Source organism: Pan troglodytes, chromosome 8, assembly GCF_028858775.2.
Source record: "Pan troglodytes isolate AG18354 chromosome 8, NHGRI_mPanTro3-v2.0_pri, whole genome shotgun sequence".
Taxonomy (NCBI): Eukaryota; Metazoa; Chordata; class Mammalia; order Primates; family Hominidae; genus Pan; species Pan troglodytes.
In genome coordinates, this window is record NC_072406.2 from 101195109 (window position 1) to 101203245 (window position 8137).

The 8137-nt window shown below is 38.8% G+C and overlaps 1 protein-coding gene across 1 annotated transcript in view; it reads left to right on the forward strand.

Annotated features, from left to right (window-relative positions):
• The first annotated feature begins 392 nt into the window (after positions 1 to 392).
• The window catches only part of FAS (Fas cell surface death receptor), a 41207-nt gene continuing 33462 nt past the window's right edge, over positions 393 to 8137 (forward strand). Inside the window, exon 1 of the mRNA XM_063780864.1 lies at positions 393 to 558. The gene's annotated coding sequence lies outside the window, so the exon portion shown is untranslated. The remainder of the gene's footprint in view (positions 559 to 8137) is intronic.

An 8137-nucleotide genomic window follows, 5' to 3' on the forward strand; every position in this document is an offset into this window, starting at 1 on the left:
TTCTCTGCGTTGTTTCTAGTTAACTATATGTGCTATCGAAGTGAGACCCCATTTATCTTTTAATCTGTTTCTGATTGTTTTTCCAGTGTCTACTTAACTGAGACTCTTACAGGTAATTTTGTAGGATACTAGGTGTTTTAGATGACAAATATAAAGATTGTGTATGTGTTTATATGTGAGGGCCAATCTATTGAAAAGAAACACTGCAGAATACTAAAGCAAAATTGAAACCATTTAGAGTTTGTAGTTGTTTTATTTTAAAAGCTAACCTTGTAAGTACTTAGTCTTTCAAAAAATAATTTTAACTTCTATGTTTTATTTTTCTATTTTAATTTTTCCTGGGCCTTGCCTCCCAATCCTCTCACCTTCCCTTTCTTCTGTGTGACCTATAGATTCAGAAATTCCTTTCTGGGATAATTTCTGGCACTGCTTTGGAGATGGAGCCCCTGAAAATTGGCTATGGACCAAATGGATTCCCACTCTTGGGGATCTCTAGGTCATCATCACCATCTGAACAGCTCTGAGAGAGACAAGAAGTGGAATGGAGAAGGTGATTAGGTAATCCAAGAATTGCCAGGTGAACAATTGTGAAAATCTTTCATAGAGTTCCCGATGAAAACAACTCTTTCTTGTTAGCCATTATCTCTGCCTTTCCTTTCTAAAGAAAAACACGTCATTTCATCTTGATTATCCATTTCTCAAGTACTCATGGATGTGAGGCCAGGTACCCTGTCACCTTGGCTCTGTTTGGGATGCAATGTTGTGTTTGTCACCACTTCCCATTCCCCAAAAGCATCTTTAACATAGACCATTCATTCTTCAGATTCAAAATGCTTAAGCTGAACTAACCTCAAAGGGCCCTTATTAATTTACAGACATTTGAATAACACCCATATTCATTTCTGCTACTGAACCAAAGCCTTTTCCAAAAAAATCATCTAGCAAACTGTTTTTGCCAGGCCAAATATTAACAGGTATATATATTTGCATACATAAATATTTACCTCTATGTCTTGTGTGTTTTTGTTATGAGACAGAGTCTCGCTCTGTCGCCCAGGCTGGAGTGCAGTGGCACAGTCTCAGCTCACTGCAACCTCCACCTCCCAGGTTCAAGCGATTCTCATGCCTCAGCCTCCCGAGTGGCGAGGACTACAGGCGTGCACCACCACGCCCAGCTAATTTTTGTATTTTTAGTAGAGATGGGGTTTTACCCTGTTGGCCAGGGTGGTCTCGAATTCCTGACCTCTGATGATCTACCCACCTGGACCTCTCAAAGTGCTGGGATTACAGACATGAGCCACTGTGCCCTGCCTCTGTTTTGTGTATTTACATAAATACATGTCTCCAGAGCTTTAAATTCTTCTTAAATTTTAAAACTAGAACTAAACCAGACATTGAGAGGACCCAGAAATATACCCTGACTAAAGTGGGTGGAATTTCATTTGGCTTGACTCTTTGGTGAAAAAAAAAAACAAAATCAGGCTCTCAAGGACTCAATTTGGTGAACCAATGCCAAATAGAAAAATGTTCTTGACATTTTCCCCAAAATAGATGTCTAAAGATTTTGCACTTTAAATTGGTACTTTATGTATTAAAAGTGATATTGAAACTAAATTCCTACCCAATTAGTTGAAAAATATGAAAAAAGCAATTGCTAGAGAATGCAATTTCTTAAATGTTGGTGGTCTTTAAAAATGAATTCCTCTTGTAGCCAGTGAGATCAGTTACTTATTTATTTATTTTAATAGTAACAAGGTCTCACTATATTGCCCAGGCTGATCTTGAACTCCTGGCCTCAAGCTGTCCTCCCATCTCAGCTTCCCAAAGTGCTGAGATTATAGGCATGAGCCACCACGCCTGGCTAGTTAATGGTTATTAAGTAATACAAACATTTCTGTGAATTCCACCAGATCATTGACTTTGGCATAGTTCACTTAAGACTTTGTTTGATAAAATAAATCTCTTTCACTCTAATTAGGAAGCATTTTTGGGAAACTGATTAATGCTCTAATATTGTGGGGCCAAAAAATATGTGGAACGTGGCCCTGCAGTTAGATGAGCTGAGATCATTATAGTACTATATAGCGCTCTAAATCCTAAATCCTAGATCACTGTAATACTGTACAGATCAGCCACTTGCTGGCTTTGTGACTCTGGGCCATTTACTTCACCTCTCAAAAGGCATATTTAAAGTGAGGAAAATAATAAGTTTATTTTGGAAATTCAGTTAGATGATGCAAATTGTTTACTGTAATTTCTAGCATGTAGTTCATGCTCCATGCATTTAACTGTTATTACAGGTTGTATTAGTATCACATTAAATTACCGACTGAAGTGAAAGTGAAACCAGAATGCTGTCAACGATTAAAAAAAAAAAAAAACTCTCAAGCAAGAGCAAACAATGATACTGCCTCTACATTTTCCAAATCTTTGAACACTTGGCTATTTTAAGGTTTATGAGGAAAAGATTGCTAAATTTATACAAAAGGAAGGAGATAAATCAGAGGCGGAAGAAACCGTGTACAGAGCAGTGTGTGCATTTGAATGAGGTATTAGCTCCCTGCAGAAAAATTAGTTGAGAAGGACAATAGTACTGTCATACTTTTTAAAAACTGAAAGTACTGAAAGTGTTTGTTTTTTTCTTATTACAGACTAGACATAATAACAATTTTCCTGTCATTCCTGCTTTCCCAGTTCTCCAATACGTAAAGAATCAGGTGGAACAGTAGAGATGGTACAGGAAGGGGCATGGAGAGCAAAGGGAACTATCAGCAAATAAATGTGTGGGCTCTGGGCTTAGGAAAATGGGGCCGTGACTACTTTTCCACTGGGTCATAAGTTCCATGAGAGTAGGATTTTTTTTTTCAATGTTGGTCAATGCTGCGCCTCCAGGTCATAAAACAGTGCCTGGCACATATTGGCCTCTTAATAAATATTCGAGAATTAAAGAAAGGCCACAAACCAGGAGATACTTGACAGAGCAGGAGGTGACTTGATGACTTGAGCTTTTGAGGCTCACCTCCATTGAATCTGTCCTCTATGCTTAGATTTGGGGAGTTTTTAGTGCACTATCAGCATACAGTACTACTCCCATTGTGTTATACCATAATACTATGCAGTGAGATTAATAGAAGCCAAATTTCATTCCTCTTCATTTGGCTGACAAATTAATTGTCACCAAAATCTGATGTCTCTTTCAAGTTTGAGGCAAGGTCAAATGACCCAGCCACTGAATCTTATGTCCCATCCCGATTAGGACCCAACCATACATTACTATTATCAATTAATTATAGTGATAATATAATGTGTAATACAGGGGTGTCCAATCTTTTAGCTTCCCTGGGCCACATTGGAAGACTAAGAATTGTCTTGGGCCACACATAAAATACACTAACACTAACTATAGCTGATGAGCTAAAAAAAATCGCCAAAAATCTCATAATGTTTTAAGAAAGTTTACGAATTCGTGTTGGGCTGCATTCAAAGCCATCCTGGGCTGTATGTGGCCTACGGGCCGTGGGTTGGACAAGGTTGGTATAATAGATAACATATAATTAATATATTGATATTATCACAAATGCCAGAGTAAACAAGGGGAAACTATTTAGTCTCTAACAAAAGGATTGATAGGCCAAGGAAAATATATTGGTTCATTATGAGGATCACGGAAAATGGAGAAAATTAGTACATTAATTACATTTGAATAGTCCTTCCATTGTACTGAACTAATTCAAGTGTTTTGACCCTAAAATTTTGTAGTTCTATAGCAAAAACCCACTTCCTTTCCACTAAATTGAAAATGACTAACATATCTCTAATGTACCCTGAACATAATGAGCAGCAATTCAGTGATATTGTGTTATTTTAAAATACACACCAACTATTGAGACAGATGATTATAATTTTAAATTAACAAAATTGTATTCATAATTAAGAAGCTATGATAGAAATAAAGTGTTGAACAGAATTTCTTGAAAGTATTTTTACTAAATAAAACCAAATGTAAAGGTCCAGGTGTTGGGTAGAGTTGAAGTTTGAAAATTAAATAAAATAATTCTTTCATTGAATATTATTAGAGCTTCTTAGAGGCTCAAACCAATGCTGATGTTTGTAGAGAAGTTGCATTGTGCTTGAGATCCTTATATCTGGTGAAGGTAATTTTTGCCCACATTCCCCAGATTCCTTTAGATTAGCAGCAAAATGTATGCCTACATATCCCAAAGGAGAAGCTTATTTTCTGCTATTTTGACATCTAATGAATTAATGCTTGTGTGGACTGAATTGTTAAAAAATTTAAGATAAGCTCTTGACTGTCCTTTTCACATAAGTGGGTGAAGTTGAGAAAACATAACTGTGAATACATTTGTTGTACTCTGCTCAGGCTTTCATCACCCCTGCTCTGACCTGTCAGAAAGTGGTAAGAGAGAGAAAAGATTCTGTTCTATTGAAAGCCAATCTCAATGGAAAGAAGTGACAACCAGTCAGGCTCATGCTGAGAGATGGGTCTAGTCATGAGCCAGGCTCAGTTCATTTGCTCCACGGCTCCAGCTCACCCTACTTCAGGGAACTGAAGATGTCTAGGTGTCTGGGTCACCCTGAGAGGGGGAGTTTATTAAAATGAATCCTCTCTTCTACAAATTCACACTAAATTGTTCCATGTCTAGTGGTAATTTCTCCAAAAAGCCTTCTATGACACCTGAAGCTATTAGAAGCAACCTTCCTTATTCTTTCTGTCCTTGAATTTGATCTCTTCTCTATTATTATTATTATATTTTTATTATTAATGGGAACTAATATTCATCAAGAATTTACTGTTTCTGGCACTGCATAGCATCTTTTCTATGAATTACCTCCTTTCATCCTCCTAATAAGCATATAAAGTTTATTCTGTTAATATTTGTTTTATAAATCAGAAAACTGAAAGCTCAGAAAACCTTTTTATGTTTAAAAACACTGTCCACTGCCTGAAACACTGAAAACAAAATGGATAAAAATTAAGTACAATTAAAATTATAGATTCTTTAGCTTCTACTAAGCTGGTTTTAATGGGTTATGATGTTGTGTGTGAGCGTAGGGATCTGGGGAGGAGAGATAAGGAAGGGAAGAAAGTGAGTACTGAGACAAAAAAGCAGAAAAAAAAAATGAGGTCAGCGAGTTTCCCGGCTCTGCAGCAGGGTGCCTTGCCAGCCTTGGCTCCTAGGAAGGGAAGACTTGTGGCTCACCACAGACCAGATTCCTGCTGACTTCAAAGAGAGACGTTCACAAGGAGAAGATGCCAGCATTCAGGACAGATGAGAGTCTGGCCAAATAATTGTCAGGAACCCTTAAAATGCAGGCTACTCATCTTGGGATGATTTTAAACAGTAATAAGCGTAGGCAGCAATAACCCTAATGAAGTATGGGGAAAGAGAATGTGAGAGTCTCACACTAGGGCTGTTCTCTCTCACTCTCCCTCTCTTTTAATTGTTAATGATGACTTTTTTTTTTTTTTAACAAGTCTACATAACCTGAGAGATGGGGCGAGAACAGCATAAATGCCATGGTTTTGATCCTCCTATCAAAAATCAGGACAAAATCCAAACTCAATTCGATCAGAAAAGGTTACATGTGCTTGACTGTATAATTTGCTAGCCATTTGTTTAGTCCTGACTCTCTAATCAAACGCCAGGAGGATCCAGAGAGCAACAGCAAAGGTCATTTCTAGTGCCTGTGTCCTCACCACACACCTCCTCACACATGTGTAAAGCACCTACAAAGGCTTTGGGGTAGATCCTGGCAAAATGGAATAATAGAAGATATAGTTCTTACGTTCAAAGAGCTTCCAAGCTATTTATGGAGCTTGACAGATGCAGAAAATGCAAAGCTAATTTGCAAAGTCTGTAGTTTCAGAAGATGGCCAGCTGAGCCGAAAGATAAAGTGGACTTCTTTCCACTTGAAATTTTATTTCATTTATTAATTTTTAAGTTTTGTTCACCACTTCTACTTTTCCCACCCTTCTGGTCTGGACAGAAATGAAACAGTTCAGTTTTAGGCACGATAAGAATTCAAGGTGGTGAGTGGAACATGAGCAGGAATTAAACATAATGCACTTTAAATGTAAAACTAAGTCAGGGCATGAGGTATAGATTTGAAGAGCATCTGAGAAGAGGTGATGGTTGACACTTCAGGCGTTCTTTGAACTTAGGGGACCTGAGGACTGAGGAGAGCACATTAGCAAGCATCAGGACGCTGAACATAACCACAGTGGAGGTGACAGGGAAGCAACAGCCAGGGATAAATGAGAGCCAGAACTGTGGTGTCTGGTGAGCCAAAAGAGAGACGCATTTCACAGGCAAAGAGAGGCCAGGCCTGATGCTTATAATTACTCTAATTTGTCATCCCCAGTAATCTGTAGAGTCCAGGAAGGCAAGGAATGTTCTTATCCTGCCTACTGCTATTCCCTGAGGCCTAACACAGTCCATGGTACAAAGTAGGTACTCGTAAGTATTCGTTTAGTTAAGGAAAATTGTTGGGATCTTAGACTTAAGCTCAAAGCCTCCATTCAAAGAAAGTGGCCAAAATGTCCCCCCTCTGGAGCAAGTTGCATTCTGATTAGGAATGAGACTCAAGCCATATAAAGTCAAGTACAGTTACAAGGCAATGATAAGAAAGAATGAGATAGCTCAATTCCAAATGAATCTGGATTTATCTGATGTGTAAATTTAAAAAGAGAGAGATAATTTTCCCAGACTCCAAATGCCAAATCAGTTTCACTCCCTCCTCAAAAGTGCTGAGAAAGTTCTAAATTTGGAAAGGTCACAAAGGGATAAAGTGAGTCAGAGGAGGCTTTGGTTTGCCTTATATGAAAAGTGGGATTTGGACTATGGAGGAATAGGGTCCTTCCAGAGGGGATGTTTGAATGACAGAGTAGGAACAGGGCATGGGGAGGCCAACTGTGAGGAAGTCAGCACAAGCAAAGGGCAGGCCCAGCAATATCCAAGAGAGAGCGGGGCCAGTCCACAGGGTGTTCAGTGTGGAGCCTCCAGACCTGTGTCCCAACTCGAGTTCTGCCACATACTAGCTGTGTGCAAATTACTTAAACTCACCTAACCTATGTTTCTTAATCTGTAAAATGAGAATAATATTAGATGTTAAGATTAGGTGAGGATCAAATGAGACATTGTGTGCATAAAGCACTTCTCCTGTGCAGTTAAACCCTTGATAAATATTAGCCACTTATTAACCATCGGGTTAAGAGAGAAATGTCTTTTTTTTTTTTTTAAAGAACTGGCCATTGCTTTATCTTCCATCATTGTGATTTACACTTTTTAACTATATTCACACCAGGAAAAGTTGATAGTAAATTTCATTTTGGGTGAGGTCTAGACTAGTATCCGTGGAAAGGAAGGCAAATTGAAGAGGTATGATCCTAGGACAGAGGAAGAACCAAGGTCAAAACAGGGACATTTCCCAATTCAATCCAACAGCTGCTTTGTTAACAGTGCCACAGGCAGTGGGGTGGGCAGGGTGGGAGACGCATCATGTCCTGGGAAGGGAACACTGTAGGGAGGGAGAGAGAGGCTGGATGGGGGAAACGGTAGATAAAAGGTTGGGCAAAGTAATTTAGTCCCAGTCCCAGATACTACGTGTTTCAGTCTGTGCTCGTGGGTATGTAAAGGTTTCAGATGGGCTTTCCATGAAAAACAGCAATGAGGCAAACCGTCCCATTCACTAAAAAGGCAGGAATTATCATGATACTGTGCAAAGAGCCCAGGCTTTAGAGTCAAGCAAATCTTGATACCTTTACTTGACACATGAACTTGATTGAGTTACCTCTATGTGAATCAGGACAGTTATTCTTTCCCTGTAGGTGTGGGTATGAGAATTAAATAAGTTAGTATATATAAAAGGGTCTAACACATAGTGAGTGCTTGATTAACTGGTATGTATTGGTTCAAGAAGGCAGTATGTTGTTATATGCGAGAAGCAATTGCTTTGGTTCAAACCCCGGCTCTACAGTTTACTGGTTGGGTGACTACTGCAAGATCCTCAAGTGCTTGGGCCCATGTTTGTTTCACCTATATTGTGCACACAATAAGAAGACCTACCTCCCAAGATTTTTATGAGCATTGAATGAAATCATATTTATAAAACCCA